At 47.1% G+C, this 19,954-nt stretch overlaps 1 protein-coding gene and 1 long non-coding RNA gene across 2 annotated transcripts in view; one reads left to right on the forward strand and one right to left on the reverse strand.

The window, feature by feature from the left end:
- AK4 (adenylate kinase 4) overlaps positions 1 to 19,954 on the reverse strand; it is a 397,269-nt gene that overhangs the window by 281,028 nt on the left and 96,287 nt on the right. The gene's annotated exons all lie outside the window — the stretch shown is intronic.
- Positions 1 to 19,954, forward strand: part of LOC144798285 (uncharacterized) — a 220,921-nt gene that overhangs the window by 120,259 nt on the left and 80,708 nt on the right. The window lies entirely within an intron of this gene.

Raw genomic sequence — 19,954 nt, forward strand, 5'->3', positions numbered from 1 at the left:
GACCGGAAGTGCCTGACACTTGTTCAACTACTGATCCTCTCAAAGTACACTAACACGGACATGTAACGGAGGAGTTCTAAAAGTGAATACTCATATATACCAGGGCGCCTGTGCTGGTTAATGATTCAGTAGCAGTGCTAAGTTTTCCACTTCACCAAAAAAAACACACAAAAAACCAGCAATTTGCACAATATGCTTCACTGGTTAACTGTTTTCAGAGAGAGGCGAAGGAGTGAAAGTGTAGGCAAGTGCATACCTCCATCGTCTGCTGGAGGGGACCCATCCATGGCAGGCCTGCAACCTTAGACAGAAGAGTTCTGTAGGATCACCCTTTGTACCGGATTTGATCAGGTGTCTAATCTGGAGCACTTCCAATATCGTTCTGAAGCATGCAATTCATGCACAAAAAAATTACATGCATAAATATTATCTTGTTTTATTGTTAATGCTTACTTGTACCTATGATTGCATGTGAACCTAGCAACAAAGCAATGGTGCACTGAAAAACAGAGAAGAGGATAGAATGTTCAGGTTGAGGAGAACAGGATGCACAGGGGTGAGGGGCAGAGATGAATTCTGGACACAGATGCTAGAGGTTAATAATCAGTAAACAAATGTATCTCTATGACTGGAGCAAAGTCTGATGCTCAAAAATATCAGCCCCAAGTGGCATGGCCTTGTCCCGTAGAAGATAGTCACCTGTGGCTGGAGCTCCTCCTCACAGTGCGGTAAGTGAGGGCCCGCAAAAATAAACACACCTCAGCTCTAAAAACAAGCATTTGCAAGTGGGAAGGTGCTCAATCTACAATGCTAGTACTCTGAGTGAGACAGCTACTAAATGCATGTTTCTTCCCAGTCTTCCCTCTAAATTTAGTCGCAGCTGCCATTTTGCAGTTGTGCCAGAGGTAAACAACACTGTTTCAGCCTCTTCAACATATGTGATATTAGCTACATTTGGTAGCTCCATGGTAACAACTCTCAGTACAAAATGGTCTCTTTCCCATATTCAATACATTAAATGTACTTGACTATACAGACGCCTTAACATTGTGTTATCGGACTGATCAGCCTGAGAATTACCACACAGTCCTTTCTTATATCTGGACCACGAAGATTTTGACCGCCCAATTTGAGACCGATTTTAATTCATGCGAGCCAGGGCTGTTGGGGTAGTTTTATTTTTGCAGCACCTTTCTGTACTAGGTAGTACTCTAGGTAATAAGACTTTTAGTTCTATAGTAGTATAGTAGAAGTTTTGAAATATTTTGGTTATACAAGTAACTATTTAATCTCTTATTTGGATAATCTGTGCATTGTTACTTGCTTGTCATTAGCGAAATAGAGTACAGATTTTAGTTGTTATAATGATCGAGTAATGGCAGTAATAAATAAATGTAAGCATTTTTAGAATTTGACATTTATGATGATTTTAATGTTTTTGGTTTTATTGTGACCTTTGGCTGGAAAAAAAAAAATAGTCCACCAATTTGTTTGTAATGTATATGAACCTGCTGGTTTTCCTGCAGATTTGTTACCTCTCGACCATGTTTTTCTCACTGCGTCTTCTGTTTTAAGCACTACAAAATCATGGAAGCCTGCAGCAAGTGACGATTAGCTTCCCTTTAAAAACTTTACTCAACCTGACGGACTGCATGCAAAAGCGGGCTACGTCATTCACTTATCGGAAATTAGTTATAACCTCCCGGAACCCACGGTATCACTCAGGGACAAATGGACGCGCGACTTAGGCGACCTTGATGACACAGAGTGGCAGGAGGCGCTGGCCTTGCCAAGAGAGGTAGGCATACCCTCGCGACTCGGACTAATACAGCTTAAAATCCTGCATCGCACCTACTACACTAGATACACTCTATGCAAGATGGGCAGAACATCACACCCATATTGCCTTAGAGGTTGCAGGGAGGAAGGTACCTTCTATCATACCATATGGCACTGCCCCAAAATCGCTGACTACTGGAAGAAAGTAATGAGAACAATATCACAGACTGAAGGGGTGTTGTTAGTGCCGGAACCAAAGAGGTGCTTATTAAACATGTTGGAACCGAATGACCTTACTCATCAGGCCCAGTCCTTGGCCACGCTGGGGTTAATGGTAGCTAAACGCAATGTAGCGCAGAAGTGGGGGCGGCGGAGGTGCCATCTTTGGCCGTGTGGTGCAAGGATATGGACATGGCTATGGTGGCTGAAAGGACAGTATTTATTGATCGGGCTGCCCCCAGAAGTGGAGCAAGGTGTGGAGACCGTGGAATAAGTTCAGGGGAGACATATGTGAGCCCCCGCCGGAGAGTAATGAAGACAGTTCGCAGGAGGAACAATAAAGAGGGTAACAGGGTATATATGGAGGGATTGATTGTAGAATCGAAATATCTAAAAGAGAATGTACACATGATGATTGTATTGCTGATATGGGAATGTGCACTAATGTTATATTATGACTGTAATCAACCTGAGTTTTTCGCCAATGCTGGTAATGAAAATAATAAAAATAAAAAAATAAAACTTTACACAATTGACAATGCTCCATCTACATGCAAAAGTTGTGGCTCATTTTATTGAGAGTTAGTGACTGTTTTCACTTAGTGAGAACATTTTATACAAAAGGTATTTAACTACTGTGTTACACTACCTTGCTCTGGCATCTTCAGTTGCTCCCTCAGTGACTAACGATTCTGACACCTTCAGGTTTGTAAGGGCCTACTTTGTATAATTATTTCTGCCTCATTTAATGCTTTACTATTCCTTCGAGGAGGCCATTACTGGACTAGTGCATACATTCACTACCAGGCCATCTGTCTGTTGCTAGGTCCAGGGTGCATTATTGGTGCTTGGGCTCTATTAAATGCTATCATTTATATAATTGCCATTTTACACCTAATTAGATGCAATAATATATTTATATTGTTCTATAAGTGGGTCTACAACTTATCACAAAGCAGAGTCATGATCTGGCACGGCACAGGTACCGGATTACGAGTAGAGAAATTGCAGAGCATGAGGCAATGGAAATTGAAAACCACACAACAAACTTTGGGGATCCCTCATTTCAGGGTTAGGGGTGCACTTCTGGGGCAGAGTGGGTGGCGCTAGTATTTAAGGCCAATTGAGCATGAAGTAGGAGCCTGACAATTCATTTGTTATTGTGGCTGCCTGCTTCGTATCATCTCTCACCTGGCTATTTGTACTCTTAAACAAGGTTCTGGTCTTCTGATATAGCAGATTTTTAATAACAGATACTGTAAATATGCATCTCAATTTTATTTATTACATTAAAAAAACTCCTGAATTTCCCCATAGCAGTTATATGTGGTGACATTACTATTTACTATTTATTTGTATCGCTTTGTTCACCCTAAGTGTGGCAGGGTATGCTCAGACGTGAGTCCCTTGCTCACTTGGCCACTGGATTCAAGATAGCCTGGCTGATGAGCATTATGAATCCGAAACCGGTCCCAGGATGCTGGTTTCCGGTCCATGGAAGACATGGCTTGGCAGTTCGGGCTGGACTGTTCCCATAAGGCACAGGGTCAGACTGATTTGCATATAGCCATGTCTGAAATGGGGTGGCTGAGTGGGCTAAAGAATGGTGATGGATTAAACCCAGATCAGTTGACTGGGGGTGAGTGTTTGATTTGCTCAAACGCTCCGTCCATCATCCCCTTTGTATCGCTTTGTTCGCCCTAAGTGTGGCAGGGTATGCTCAGACGTGAGTCCCTTGCTCACTTGGCCACTGAATTCAAGATAGCCAGGCGGATGAGGATTATGAATCCGAAACCGGTCCCAGGATGCTTGTTTCCGGTCCATGGAAGACATGGCTTGGCAGTTTGGGCTGGACTGTTCCCATAAGGCACAGGGTCAGACTGATTTGCATATAGCCATGTCTGAAATGGGGTGGCTGAGTGGGCTAAAGAATGGTGATGGATTAAACCCAGATCAGTTGACTGGGGGTGAGTGTTTGATTTGCTCAAAACGCTCCGTCCATCATCCCCTTTTGTATCGCGACATTACTATTTACGCCTATCTGATGTGTAGGCTAATCCATCACATTTTTCTCGAACTAAATTGCATTGAATTAGTTTTGAGATTTCACACAAGCTTTTGGACTATTGGTTTTTAGGTCGAGCCTAGCAGCGCGCATGTGCAGCTTTGCGAGGCTTGCTGTATCTACTCGGGGTGTTAGGACCACACCCACCACTTTCCATTTGTTTCTTCCTGTGCCTTTTGGAATTACTTTATTTTTATTGGTAGAACATTGGCGTTTGTCTCATCTTTGGGTATGTTTTTCAGATTGTGGTGACTGGCCCTGTTACAGGTCGCCTTACTATTTGACTCACTTATCGTTTGCTGGCGCAATCTTTTTTCAATAAATTGGTCCTGTGGCGTGAACACAGCTTTGTCATGGCCGCACTATATTTTTCAACAATTATTTGATAATGTTGCGGCTGCCTAGGCAGCAGACAGCAGGCATTTAAGGCGTAACCATGCCACTTGTTGAAGAGGGGCAGAAACACAGATAAACAGAGCAGGGCACCCGCGATGACTCCGAGCACCACTCCCACGACTACCTCAGCTGCCATCAACCCGGGGACCACCTGCAGTGATTCCACTGACAGCCTAAGCACCACATCGCTCAAACACGAGTCAGCCATCACAGCCGGAGATGGAAGAGAATGAGCCCTGCTCTTCTAGGCTCCCTCTGAGGGGATGTTCCCCGTATTTGAACGGGCTGCTGGCTTCATCCCCATTTTGCTGGTGGATTATTTCTTTAAACGATGTATAAAAGCAAAGTATCCGTGGTGCCTCTATAAGAGGCGGTTTGCTACCCAATAGCTGCCCCGGTATTTCCAAAGCAACTTTCTGAAGTGCTGGTCTAGCAACAGTTACTCTGAGCAAATCTGGGAGGGATGCGATAGGAACAGCTGCTAGGGATTCTGGCACATTGAGCTTTTACTAGTCTTCTGCTGAGAGAACAGCTGCCAAACATTCCACGCGTTGGCAAAAGAAGAATAAGAGATCAAGTATTTTCAATCACATAATATTGGTTCTTTTCGTGTTTTTGTTTGTTTCACAGTGTGTTCATAAGGGTGAAGAGTTTTGCATGGACAGAGTAGCTCTCACTACATATCCAAGCAGCGCATAGGCTCAACTATGAGCGAGACTTGAAAACATAGGCTGGCTGACCCGTTCACAACTGGAGAGAGGTGTCATGTTTTAACCAATGGTGAGAAGACAGGGGCGGGGCCACACAGCCCTGTACGCTTCAAGATTCAGGAATTTAAGTGTTCCACCGCGTAGGTGATTGGTACCAACTCGCAGGCACACTTAGTTATTGTTTAAAAACTTGGTAACAGTACCATGCATTTAGCGTAGCCTCTAACTAGAGCTGAAGACATTAACACTGTAGTGCCCACTTCTTTGTTGTACCTGATGTGTTTGTTTTTAAGTAAGCCTGGAGCAGTCTATCCGGGGTGGCCTTGAAATGTGTCCTTGGAGCGTCTTGTTACAGGAGGCAACGTATTTGCAATGGAACCGCTGTGCTTTCCAGTAGGCGTGCAGGGCTGATGGTGGTGGTGGTGGTGCTGGTCCTTCTGAACTTCGAAGGGACATCCTTGCTCTGGATCAGAGGGCTGCACGGCTCCATGAGAGGCACAGATGTACTATTTGCACTTGAACAGCACTCATCAGAAAGCCCTTCATGCTCTGAAGGGATGACCGGCGTTGCACTGCCCAGGACTCGTTGCCCGCAGTGGGCCCCGGCCAGCAGAACAGCCCTGCTCCTGTGGTGTGTGCTTCTCTTCACCCCCGCCCCCCCTTTCTGCTGGCACTTGTTGCATCCCGGGGCTCCTAGGAGACACTGGACCCGAGCAGTGAAAGAGACAGTCCACAGGAATGCTCAAATTGGACATTTATTCCACAGAGCAACTTGCTCAAGAGTCACAGTATTTGCATCTTATAGAGAGATGCCGTCACAAACATGACATGCACCCTGGGGCCACCTGGACCCTCCACAGCATCAAGAGACTCCAGCATCACCCAGGAGAGCTTTACAAGTGGACACATGTACGGACACTGACTCAGTCTGCTCTCAGGGAAGGGCATAGATCCCAAATTTTGATTTATATAGTGATTGCTGCCAAAGTCATGGTGGTTCACAGATAGTCGCCACATTATTACAAATAACAGGTGTTACGATCATCTATGCCTGTCGTGACAATTTATTGACGGCATGAAATTTGTGCTGGGTTCAGTGCTCGAACTGTAAAAAATACTTGGGGAACCCATAAATTGGGGGTCATGGTGTGGCAGATAAGTGGTGGAGTCAAGAGGGGAGGAGTCATGTAAAGTGGAGTCGAAATGTCGACTTATACTTTTTTTTTAAATTATGTTGCAAAGACAATAGGAACAAAGACTAATGTGACAGTAGACCTGTTGTGGCTTAATTGGTCACAAAGAGGCTGCATTATGAGACAACGCCCAGGGTTAAGACACCTGCTACAGAGATCTTTGTGTGCCCAGCAATTTTTAGAGGATTAAAATAATGGTAGGATAACTCTGGTGGTTAATGCAGTTCCGGGAGAGTTCTGCGTTTTGTCCAGGTTTAATTATAAGGTGGCATAGAGGGTAATGTGCTTGCTGCAAAGCGCATATTGTGACATGCAGGCAACAGATTTGTGCCCTCTGTGGATAGGGAAGCACCCTAAATATAAACAATCTGAGGAATGCCCTTATTGAGGGTGGTACAGATATGCCTCGGATTCAACATCGTTTGATCCCAGTATTGCTTTATGCAGACCAGTATCAACCAACAGTATCAGTCACAAAATGGGGGTGATCAAGCCAAAAAGGATGACTTTCTCACAAACCTGCAGGCTGAAATGTACGGATCATTGCGAGTGTGATTGCAATCATCTTTTATTTGCAAACCTTGTTTAACCTCACAGGCAGTAACTTCATTTGTTGTAATAATGTGTTTTTCATGTCAGGAGTGTGTTATTGTTAGTCGTTGGTTTGTAGTGTACATAGCCAGGGGTCCTAGATTTACAGTCATATTGTTTTATACAGTGGTTTTATTGTATGTTGTGCATTTTCTATCATTTGAATTTCTATTTGTGCTTTTAAATATGTTCTGTATATAATATTGTATTGTAGCATTTGTATTGCACTTCAGCGGCCCACATAGGGGCAGGTAGCTCATTTTCAAATGGGTAGCACACTATATAATGGACAAGTGCATTGTTGGTAGATTATTGTATTTGTTATGATCCTATGTGGGAAGTGTTTGGTGTCATGTATGAATGACTAGAGAGGTGCTCATCTTATTTTGGGGTTCTGCATCCAGCAGTGTGATGGAGGAGGCGGTGTGAGCGATGGGTCTGTACATTGTAATTATAGTTCGAACTACAGCATGTAGACAGCTTAACAGCACTATCCTAGCCAGATAGACAGTGAGGTAGTGTGTGCTCATACACCATAAAAGGAGGGTTATCCGAGAATACCTGTAACTCATATGGCCAAATTCTCAAGGCAGAGTTGCTGTTAAATGAGTAAAATGATGCCGACTGGGCAAGAAAGGGAATTGCTGGCATGAGTAGAAACCATGACTTTTTCTAAAGGCACGGATATTGCCTACTGTAGAAATGCTTCTAATTAACAAGGAAAGAAGTGGGAGAAAAATCACGGTTGCAACCTGAGAAAAACTATAAAGTATTTATAAGGCCCAGATTCCAGCTGCACCTTCTTGGCCAAAAGGTTCAGTAGGAGCCACAAGCTCTTCCCATGCTACCAAAGGCGAACAAGCACCAGTTGGGACCGCCCTAGTCAGAACATGGTGCAGAGCTCAATAAGACAGGCACTCTCTCGACGGATGAGAGATGAAGCATATGATAGATAAGTTGCTGTCCTCAGCTTGCTCTGTCTTACTTTTCTGTCCTCATCCCTCCATGCGAGATGAATATGTTTCTTACACTCTAAGGACGTTTTCTACTTTGCATATGGAGGCATTGTCCAGCACTTCGAGAATTTCCTCCCAGACAACTTCCACTTTCATTACTTCCAATTTCATATATTAGGGAGAGGTGTGGCCCCGCGGCCAGGGCGACTGACGCTGGAATCTGGGGATCAGGGTTCGATCCCCGGCTCCGGCGGCAGGTTAGCCCAGCACCATGTGACTCTGGGCAATAGCTTGCTTAATCTTCCCGACGGCCCCCCAGCGCCTAGAGACCCTAACGGGTGATTGTGCGCTATACAAATGTGGATTATTATTATGAGTTGTGATGTATGTATATATATATATATATATATATATATATATATATATATATATATATATATATATATATATATATATATATATATGCTTCTATTTATATAAAATGATTTTCTGAGGGATCAACTATTTATTCATTGTTTGTACTGTATATGAATTTGTCCTTAGCACATATGCACTTTAAAAATTGATGATGTATGATACATTCTTATCTGTAGTCATAGGGTCTTTAAGTATGATACAAGAACACACTATAAGAATCGGATTTCCAAATGTGTTTACCAAAACGGGACACTTTAAATTAGCTGCTTCACGGTCTATGCTATGCTGGAACCAGAAACTGTTTAAGTGATATAATGGGATATTTGTTTATGTTTTGCATATACATTTACATTTTTTGCACGATTGGGTATGCACTTTACACAGTTTCACGAGTGGGACAATGCTTGGACCTTGATGATGTGGTACAGGCATTTAAGTTGATATTAATATGTATTTTTTATATATCTTTATATCTGTGTACCCGGCTCATCAGGTTATTTATTTTGGCCACTAAACAACATTTATGTTTCTATTTTGTGACCAAACGATTTACATACTTTCAGTATGTTTTCCATGTCCATGAAATTTCCAATTGCACTTGCACTTTATAAGGCGGAGAAAAATGTCAGAGTTGTCATGTGATCAAGGGCGGGATCGCCCGAAACGCGTTATGGCAGAGCTGGCTATGAATAAAATAACATTGCACGAAACCTGGGTCCACTCTAGTTTTTCTAAATGCAATGGAAGTGGTAAGCGAGTTGAAGAATATATATATATATATGTTTATGCCCATTTTTCAAACATTTATTTAGTGCTGCTAGTTCCCACCAACAGCGAGACAATTCTCGGGTAAATTACTTTGCCTGCTGCTATTTAAATATACTGAAGTGTCCTGATTTCGTTATGTTGAAGGCTGTTTGCGGATGTTTGGAAGGGTGCCCTAACATATGTGACTTTTTCCCAAACGGCCAAGCAGCATTATGTGAGAGGTAGTCCTTTCGGGATAACAGTGTTCACCGGTGTAATGTTGCGATGTTTAGGCGCAACCATTGTGGCCCTCAACCAGCATAGCCTTGGGGCTCCGCCCCCCCCCACGAGCGTGGGACAGTTAGTTTGGCCCGACGTTAGTATGGAGGGCACGTTGCAAAGTTAATAAAAAGCCCGGGGCCCTGGCAGGCATTGTACTGACCACTACTGCAGTTCATGTGTGGTCTCCAATTTATGTTACCAGGCCCTGAGCAGAACATTACACTGGCGACGAGGTGGTCTCGCCACCCCATCGCGTGCAAAGCTCCGCTGCTCGGTCCATCCCGAGCCCGCTGCTGCTGCCCTGCTGTCTGTCCCCTACGGCGCGCCCAGCGCCCCTGTCGGTGCCTGCACCCTCCACCCGGCGGACGACCTTACCGGAGGCTCCCCTGCTGTGCACCGCCTGGTGTCCCCGTCCAGCGAGACCCTCCGCAGCCCTCAGGCGCTCGGGGAGCGGTCGCTTCCTGCGACGGAGGCCTGCTGTCACCGGCCCCGCCTCTCCACCCTGACGACCTCGCAGGCCTCAGGTGCGTGCCTTCGCTGCCCCCGGCGCCTCCACCGCCTCTGCTAGCACCCGCTCTCCTCTCCGGCCGCGCGCCTGTACGCTGTGCCGTTGGGCCTGCCACGTGCGCCGAGCAGGCGCTGTTCCTCACGCTTCCTGCGTGCAACGCTGCGGCCCCTACTGGCTCCCACGCATCTCGCGTGTGCCGACCTGCCGATCCTCACGCATCTCGCGTGCAAACGCTGCTTTGGACCCTGCAGGACCCTGGGAATCCACCCCTGCACATTCCAGTGCCCCTGGCCCTCTGGTGACCCAGCTAGCCCAGCCGACAACCCCTTCCACCTCTGCCAATGGCCGCAGCCGCTGTGCCCCCGCTCGAGCCTTTCGCTGTCACGGGCACGCCACCATCACAGGCGGCTCGTTGGAAGAAATGGGTGGAACGCCTGGAGAACTACTTCGTGGCGGCGGACGTCGCGGTTGAACGGAGGCGCGCGATGCTATTACACCTGGGCGGCGAAGCAATCCACGACATTTCGAAGGACGTAGCGGAAGGTGGTCCACCCCGGAACTACGCCACGCTACGCGACGCCATCACAGAGTACTTCGAACCATTCGCCAGTGCGGACTATGAACGATTCCTGCTCCGCCAAGCCCGCCAACTCCCCGAAGAGTCAGTGGATGTCTTCTATGCGAGACTAAAGAAGCTGGCCAGCACGTGCACCCTCCCGGATGTCGGACGACGAAATCCGCGCCTAGTTCATTCAAGGTTGCGCTTCCTCGAAACTGCGGGAACGAGTCCTGGAAACAGATAACATGTCCATGCGCGACATCCTGGCGTTAGGGCGATCCAAAGAACTATCGAAAGCCAGAGCTGCGCACATGGAGCCAAAACCCGCAGTCGCAGTCAAAGTGGAGCCTGTGTGCGCCATCAAAACCAATGCCACCGAAACACTCGAGACAACCACGACGGGGGAGGCCAATCCCTACTACTTCCTCCCACGAGCGCGCCTGTGCATGGTGCGGAGGGGCAACACCTCACAATGGAGCATGTCCACCACATGGAAAATCTGCAGCGCCTGTGGAAAGGCCAACCATTTCGCAAGTGTATGCCTATCTACACAGAGGAAAAAGCAGGGTGGCTCACCCAGGAGAATGAGACAGCTCGAACCACAGCACAACACATCCACCAGCAGCGACATGGACGATGATGACGGCGACGAAGCATCCGTCCACGTTGTGCGAATGCTCAACACCCTGGCAGCAACACCCTCCACGGAACCCATGTGCACAGTCAACGTGCACGATCAAGCTGTGGCGGCCCTGATTGACACCGGAGCAACGATCAATCTCATGGCGGCCAGCGTGTACCGAACATTAGACACTCCACCAGTGCTCCATCCAACCAGAGTACATGTATACGCCTACGGCACCAGTCGGCCCCTACGCCTGTGCGGAGTCTTCCGAACATCACTATCGCACGATTCTGCTCGCCTGCACACCAAGGTCTATGTGTCGCAAGAGGGATCCGGATTCCTACTCGGATGCCGAACAGCTCAAGACCTGGGACTCATACACTTTGCGCTCAACGTCCAGGCCCACAGCCTCGACCATCTCGTGCTTGAACACACCTCACTGTTTGAAGGGATTGGCTGTTTGAGAGGGCCTGCCATCCGTCTCCACATAGACCAATCGGTCGCCCCAGTGGCTCTCCGGCACCGACGCATCGCGTTTCACCTACGACCCAAGGTGGCGGCAGAACTGCGGGTACTCGAAAGAGCTGGAATCATTGAACGGTTGAGCGGGCCCACCCCATGGGTGTCGCCCATTGTGGCAGCCAAGAAACCGAAGCAACCCGACGCAGTGCGGATTTGCGTTGACATGCGCATCCCCAACCTTGCTATTAAGCGTGAGCGCCACCTGACGCCAACCATAGACGACATCATTGGAGAGCTATCAGGCTCAAAGTGGTTTTCTAAGATGGACCTGAGATCAGGATACCACCAAATTCCGTTACACCCAGACTCACGCCCGATCACTACGTTCTCCACCCACGCAGGCCTGTGGAGATATACCTGGCTCAACTTCGGGATATCGAGCGCCGCAGAGGTGTTTCAGAACATTATTCAGAATGTCCTGCAAGGGTTGGACGGTGTGTTGAACGTAAGCGACGACATCCTGGTCCACGCCCCGACCCTGGATGAACACATCCGGCGGCTCCAAGCTGTCTTTACCAGACTACAAGAGCGAGGTCTAACCCTCCACAGGGAAAAGTGTGAGTTCTTACGAAAAGACATCAGCTTCTTTGGCTACAAATTTTCAGACCAAGGAGTAGGACCGGACCCTGACAAGGTCAAAGACATCCACGAAGCTCCCGCCCCAACCTCTGTGACTGCTGTCCGCAGTTTTCTTGGGATGGTCACATACTGCGGGAGGTTCATCAAGGATCTGTCGGACCTCACCGGCCCCCTCCGTGACCTCACGAAATCTACAGCCACTTGGGAGTGGGGGCCCGAACAGCAAGAATCCTTCCAGAAAACCAAAGCAGCTCTCTCTGCGGACACGACCCTGGCCTACTTCGACCCTCGCAACGAATCACAGCTCGTGGTGGATGCAAGCCCGACCGGTCTGGGAGCCGTCCTGACTCAACAACAAGCATGCGGAGAATGGGCACCAGTGGCGTATGCGAGTAGGACCCTCACGGCAACAGAGCAACGATACTCGCAGATCGAGAGGGAGGCCATAGCCATCTTGTGGGGGTGCCGGCATTTCCACATCTATCTGTACGGACACCCGTTCGTCGTCATTACGGACCACAAACCCCTTGTACCACTCTTCAAAGGCTCATCTTCGCGGCCCCCCCCTCGCATCGAGAAGTGGGTGCTCCAACTACAAGAATTCCACTTCTCCGTGGAATACCGGCCCGGCACCCGAAACCCGGCCGACTACCTGTCGAGGCACGCCCGCCCGGTCACTGAAGTGGAAGCTGCTGAAGCCGATGCCACCCAAGAATACGTTAGGATGATTGTGGAAAGATCAAGACCCCTGCCGATCTCCATAGAAGATGTGACGCAAGCCACCAAAGACGACGACTGCTTACAGATCGCCATCCAGGCCATCAAGTCAGGAAACTGGAAGCCACTCCAGAGTCCAGCATCCTTCCGTACCCTGAGCGCTCAAGCGACCCTGAGAGCACTCCAAGTCTGAGGCGAGCTGTCCATCTCTCCGGAAGGATGTCTCCTAAGAGGCCCTCGCCTGGTGCTGCCTGACAAACTTACACAGCAAGCTGCCCTCCTGGCCCATGGCGCACACCAGGGCATTGTAAAATCCAAAAACCGACTTCGAAGCAAGCTCTGGTTCCCCGGGCTCGACAAGATAGTGGAAGAAGTCGTCCAGCGGTGCCCTGTGTGCCAAGCAACCATCCTACCCAACCCTCACGCGCCCGTGATCACAGAGGAGGGACCGACATCCCCATGGGTGCGCGCTAGCGCTGATTTTGGCAGCCTTCCCGGCGGGAAATACATGTTTGTGGTAGTGGATGACTTTTCAAGATACCCCGAAATCGAGATCCTGCCCTCCACCGCAGCCTCTGAGGTGATTCCCAAGCTAGAAAAGATCATCGCTACCCATGGCCTCATAGAAGAACTACGCACAGACAATGGCCCCCCTTTTAATGGTTGCGAGCTAGCGGAATATCTACAATCACACCGCATCAAACATCGGAAAATAACCCCAAGGTGGCCTCAAGCCAACGGGGAAGTTGAGAGGCTGATGAGGAGGTTGAACAAGACTGTCCAAATCGCAGTGACAGATGGCCAAAACTTAGAGTTAGCCCTTTACCAATTCCTACGAGAACACAGACTGACACCCCACTGTACCACGGGGGTCCCTCCAAGCCGTCTATGCTTCAATAGGGCTGTCACAGACTCTATCCCACACCACCCTCTGTGGGCATCGTCCCCAGCTCCGTGCAACCGATCCGCGGAGCAGCGAACAAAGTCCAACAGAGAAGCATCCCGGAGAAGGAGAGCTGCAGACAGCCCCATCCAAGTAGGCGACCGAGTGCTCGTGAAAGACCGCCATCCAGGCGGGAAATTCCGCCTCCCATTCGAGCTAGACCCCTGGACTGTCATCAACGTTAATGGCACCATGATCATGGCGGCAAGAGGTAGAGAGAGAGTTACAAGAAACGTATCATTCTTCAAGAAAATCGTAGGTGGAGAGAGCAACGAGTTCCCCGACCCTGCAGAGTTTTTCTCAGAACCGACCCAAGGCCCTCGAGGGCCAGCGGAAGAAGATAACCCGAGCGAGGAAGAGGAACGCACGAGAATAGATTCAGCCCCTCTGGCCCAAAATGGACTGGAATCACCCGCGGCCCAAAGCCACCGAGAAGCAACGGGGCCAAATAACTCCGATGAACTGGTTCAAACTCCAGCAGGCGAGCGCAGCCAAAGCAGGTACGATCTGCGCCCCTGCCCGAAACCATCCCAGAGATACCGAGACTTTGTGGCCCGATGCAGATGGTGAAAGAGTTCGAGTTGTACTCCCAGCTACAGAAAAGTAAGACTGTTCCTTCTGTATCCCTGCAATTTCCAGAGACTGTTAAATATTTTGATAGTCATGTTATGTTAATTTTGATGTTTTCACTTCAGGGTAAAGGAGGAATGTAATGTTGCGCTGTTTAGGCGCAACCATTGTGGCCCTCAACCAGCATAGCCTTGGGGCTCCGCCCCCCCCCACGGGCGTGGGACAGTTAGTTTGGCCCGACCTTAGTACGGAGGGCACGTTGCAAAGTTAATAAAAAGCCCGGGGCCCTGGGTGTGGCAGGCATTGTACTGACCACTACTGCAGTCCATGTGTGGTCTCCAATTTATGTTACCAGGCCCTGAGCAGAACATTACAACCGGGAGGCTGGCATTTAAGCTGCGACTGTGCACACACGTGTTAATTGGCTCAGCGGTGTAAAGACATTCACCTCAATCTCAAGGCCGTTTGTGTTGAAACGGATATCGAAGTGATTGTATCCGGGCACACAGCAATATTTTTACCGCATTTCCAGCTCACAGGTCAAAGAGCCAAGGGGCCTGTTAATAACAGAATTAATACTGCAGGCTCGAAAAGGTCTCGGCTTTAAAGCGTGCAGGACAAATGCAGCATGACTTTTTACATTTGGATTTCATTATTTGTTGTATGAAGGGCTTACTTTTCAGAGAGGTTGGCGCCATTCTTAAAACAGGTTAACTGTCCACCCATAGGCTGGCATGCTGTATGTTTATTTCAGGAACTACACAATCTGGTGGTACATTATGCTACAATTTGTTACCATTTACCGCACTTTGCGTTTAATAATTTTTTATAATTTCATTGTGGTATTTCACCAGTCGCATTCCTCGATAGGGTGTTTGAAATGTGTATATTTACATTGCTGAAAGCTTTTAACAATGCATGCTTTAAACATATCAGTATTTCTTTTATGTTTACCATTGCCTTAAGGGGGGGGAAGGGCTATTTATATTCAAAGGTGTTTGGCGCCATTTAGATTGAGAAAGCCTTCTGTGAAGGCGAAACGCGTCTCTCTTACCAGGGGGTCGAGCGAGACCCGAGACATTAAAGAAAGCCATACCTGACTTCCTCGAGTAGGTGTCTTCTTAATTGGAGTGGGATGGTGGATATATATATATATATATATATATATATATATATATTACCTACTGGCGGTCGCCAGTAGGTATATATAGTTAGGATTTTTTCTGTATGGGATTTTTGAAAATTCTATGTCTAATAACTTTGGCGTTTGTGGACGGAATTGGCTGAAATTTTCAGGAAAATGGCACATTTTGTTTCTGAGCAGCCCTTGAAAATTTGGGGGGGGTTCGTCAAGGGGGGGCCGAGAAAAAAGGGGGGTCCCAAAACGTGTTTTTAACATTGAGTTTTCCATAGGGCGGTTGGCCTCACTTTTAGCCCGAACGGCTGAATGGATTTGCACGAAACTTGGCAAAATTGTAGGGACTGGTAGCCCGATGTGCCTTTTGTAGGTCTCAATATATGTGCTCCAGTGGATTTTGAGAAATTAACGTTTAAAAAAAGATATATATCTGTAACAGCGGACCGGGCAGCGTCCCAGGACGCGTACTTTTCGCGCAACGGAGCTTTGTGAAGCGAAGCTGATTGGTTCTCTGGCGTCTGTCAACATTCCAAAAAGTCCGTAGCGGCCGCCATCTTGTCTCTCGGTAGGATCGAGAGACAAGAGGAGGCCAAAACAAAGGGGGAAATAACCATAAGGGGGCATAGTAGATCCTCGCTGACCCCCTAGGTTTGATGTGGAGGTTTTAAAAGGGCCCCGCGGGGCAAAAAAAAAAATAATAATAATCGAACGGCTGAATGGATTTGCACGAAACTTGGCAAAATATTAGGGACTGGTAGCCTGATGTGCCTTTGCTAGGTCTCAATATATGTGCTCCAGTGGATTTTGAGAAATTAACGTTCAAAAAAAGATATATATCTGTAACAGCGCTCCGCTTCGCGTAACGGAGGTTTGCGAAGCGGATTGGTCATTCTGTCACTGGGCTATAGTTGGGCTACATCTGGCTGATATTTGGGCTACATTTGTTTTTTTGTGTGTCTGGCGGCCATCTTTGGGCTACATTGGGCTACATTGGGCTTCATTGGGCTACATTGGGCTACATTTGGGCTCCAACATATATATAGGCCAATGTAGCCCAATATATATTTTTCAAAGTTAATTTTCGTAAAAACCACTGGAGCATATATCTTGAGACATAGCAAAGGCACATCGGGCTACCAGTCCCTACAATTTTGCCAAGTTTCGTGGAAATCCATTCAGCCGTTCGAGCTAAAAGTGAGTCCAACCGCCCTATGGAAATGAAGGAAATGAATGGGTAATTTGTAATTAGCAAATAGCTAATCGCAAACTAGGAATGGTAAAGAATCGCTATTTATTCCTTAAAGTTCGCTATTTAGGAAATGCAAAACACTTTGATGATACATATGGCGGTTCATCTCTAACAAGATAAGAAGCATAGGGATACATTTATGATGACTGGCGCATCACCAGGGATGTGTTAGTCATTCTGTGCCGCTGTTCCGTCACCTATGGTGTGCTGCATTTACAATGCGGCGCATCATGGGGCAAAAACAGCACAGATGCGTGATGTATCTGTGCCGTAAAGGTGGCGCATTGCTGGAGTTGTATCGCAAGTGTGATGAAGCTCCAGCAAGGGTCGGGGGTGCCCCTGTCGCAGGGTTTCTGTTCTCACACAGAACTGTGGACAGAGGATTGGAACCTCGGCGAATTAGGGTGTCCCAAAACTCACGTTAGTAATCAAAAACTCCTTAGCAAGCTAGGTACAGTGTCACATTGGATATAACAAACTCTCAATGTTTAGACAATCCAGAATATGAACTTATAGTACCTCAGGATACGTGGAACTCATGAACAGTCGGTCGTTATATATTTCTTAGAAACAAGAACATGGAGTTAAGAAGAACACATGTGTATTTGAAATGTTTATTTACTAATGCCGTCTTCTCAGGCGTAGTATCTTAGATAATACAAGTACACATATTATCAGTAGCAAAATTACCAGCATAGTTACTAGTACATAAAAAGCGAATGGTGACAGTATGTTAACATGCTGTAAATGAATAAGAGTTAGCAACACTTATAAGCAGCCGCGGGCCGTGGAGGGAGTTACGGTGAGGCAGGGAGGCGGGGAGGGGGAGAAGCAGGGTGGAGAATACAAGTACACATATTATCAGTAGCAAAATTACCAGCATAGTTACTAGTACATAAAAAGCGAATGGTGACAGTATGTTAACATGCTGTAAATGAATAAGAGTTAGCAACACTTATAAGCAGCCGCGGGCCGTGGAGGGAGTTACGGTGGGGCAGGGAGGCAGGGAGGGGGAGGGGCAGGGTAGAGAGGGCTCCACCCTGCTTCTCCCCCTCCCCGCCTCCCTGCCTCACCGTAACTCCCTCCACGGCCCGCGGCTGCTTATATCTCACCCTCCCTAATACACATATTATATTATTTGCTAAGAAGGTCTCTTTGTGTTGGTTTAGGGCGTGCCCATACTTTAGTGTCTTAGATTTGAAGGAATCACATCAGCATACACCAGCTCTCTCTTCATGTGAACCGCATCAACTGTTGTGTATGTGTGTTCGGCAAAGCAATATAAAACCCGCCTCATGCCCAGAATTGGCAGAAGTTGCACTTATGTTATGAGTATGAAGTCGTGGAGATCAGACCTCATAACAATTCTGTATCGTGTTGTTCTTGAAACTTTAGCACTCGCTGTACAGATATAGTTTAACAAGCAAAGCAGATAGTAGAGCAATAACATATTATTCTCATGTAAACCACGATGAACTACTAGGTGGAAAGCTAAAGCAACAACTAAGTGTCGTGTGCAGAAGTTGCAAAAAAGGAAAAATGGCGTTTAAACCGGTAATGAGCCCATGCTAACTTAACACGGTGTAAAGATATCCAGGACCTAGATGACACCTCCCCATGATCCGGAAACGAACTGAATAAGATAATAGAAGTGCCATCTCATGAGAGCAGATTGCAAGTTTATATGTGGACGGTCCGCAAGGTAAAGCATTAAAAACTAGGAAAATTTAATGCTAAAGAAAAATAAAACAGCCAAGTACTTTATCGAGTCTTAAGCCAATAGGCAAGGTAAATAATAAAAACTTGACAAATAAGTCAATGAATTGTCAATGAAATGCTAGTACTCAGCATATCAAACATGAAAAAGGTCTATGACATAACTGTGTATGCAAAATAAGCTGCAACAGCCTCCAATAGGAAGTCACCGTCTTCATCCGAAAACAGTTCAGCCATCCAATTTAAAAGCGGAAAAGAACATACGTGCTCTCCCAGCACCGGATCCTCTATCACCATCAGAGGACAGCTCGGTGGGTTTTCAAGAAAGCTCTGTTCCAAGAAAGACTGTGCTGCCTCCAGTAAATTCCAGGGACCAATTAGTCCATGCATCAATGCCACAGCCATAATCCTTTCGCCAGGACAAACCAACTCGTGAGTAATGATAGGAGTCATCAGCTGATTAAAGTCGACGTCAGGAGAAACCGGTCCGCAGAGACACAAATCAATGGCCCAATCGAAATCACAGGTCAGGCAGTGAAATACAGGCTGGACACAGGTGAAGTAGGAGAATCGAAAAGATAATCCATATGCCGTGCTTAATATCGCCAACGGCATTGTGCCATAATATTCTAGCATGCGATTGCGGAACAGTGTCAGCAGCTGCAGGGTGGGAGGTTGCATAGGAGGGACATCCATATTTAAAAATGTAAAAAAGCACAAGAGCGTCCGCTGGTAATGCAAGTAAAAATGCCAATCCACGAAGCAGAGTGGAGAAAATAGAATGAAAGAAAGCAGGGATGACTCCAAAGATTTTCTCAAATGAAGTCACGAGACCACTGGTAACAACTTTAAAAAAGTGCGCCAGGGCCTTTGTGGAGGATGCGTTAAAGATAGTCCGAACCATCTTGCTGAAATTGAAAGGCAAATCTGAATTGAAAAGGGTCTGCACCTCTGTACGGGTGTTCGCTATGTGAAGCACGAAAGTTTCACGGGCCGAACTCAAGGCCACCTCTCTCTGAGACAAAAGAGCTCTTATTCTTGCCATGCCGTTGAAATCTCTCCCAAGGTTGGTATTTGTGGCCAGATTGAAAACTCCCTATGTTCATGTGTGGGAGGAAATAGAACATTTCTGCAGCAAATAACCCGTTCACTTACTGTTACGATAAAAGGAATACTTTTAATTAACTCAGAACAATCTTCATTATTGAGCATCAAATAACTACCATTTTCCAACAACTTGAACGTGGGGATGATAGCAGGAACTGGCGTGCCTTGCAACACGCAAGCCATATTTGGTCGGTGTTTGTTGCATGAACCGTGTAACTGTATGTGCCTACACATTAGTGAATGATCTGGCGTCTCAGTGCATTCCTCTCCATTCAGATAAACTTCTTGATCATCTTTGAAACATCTGTATGTGTATGGAAGCGACCAGACCTCATGAAGAAAAGCACTACCTAAAGGTTCATAACG

The sequence above is a fragment of the Lissotriton helveticus genome, chromosome 1_2 (genome assembly GCF_964261635.1).
Source record: "Lissotriton helveticus chromosome 1_2, aLisHel1.1, whole genome shotgun sequence".
NCBI classification, from domain to species: domain Eukaryota; kingdom Metazoa; phylum Chordata; class Amphibia; order Caudata; family Salamandridae; genus Lissotriton; species Lissotriton helveticus.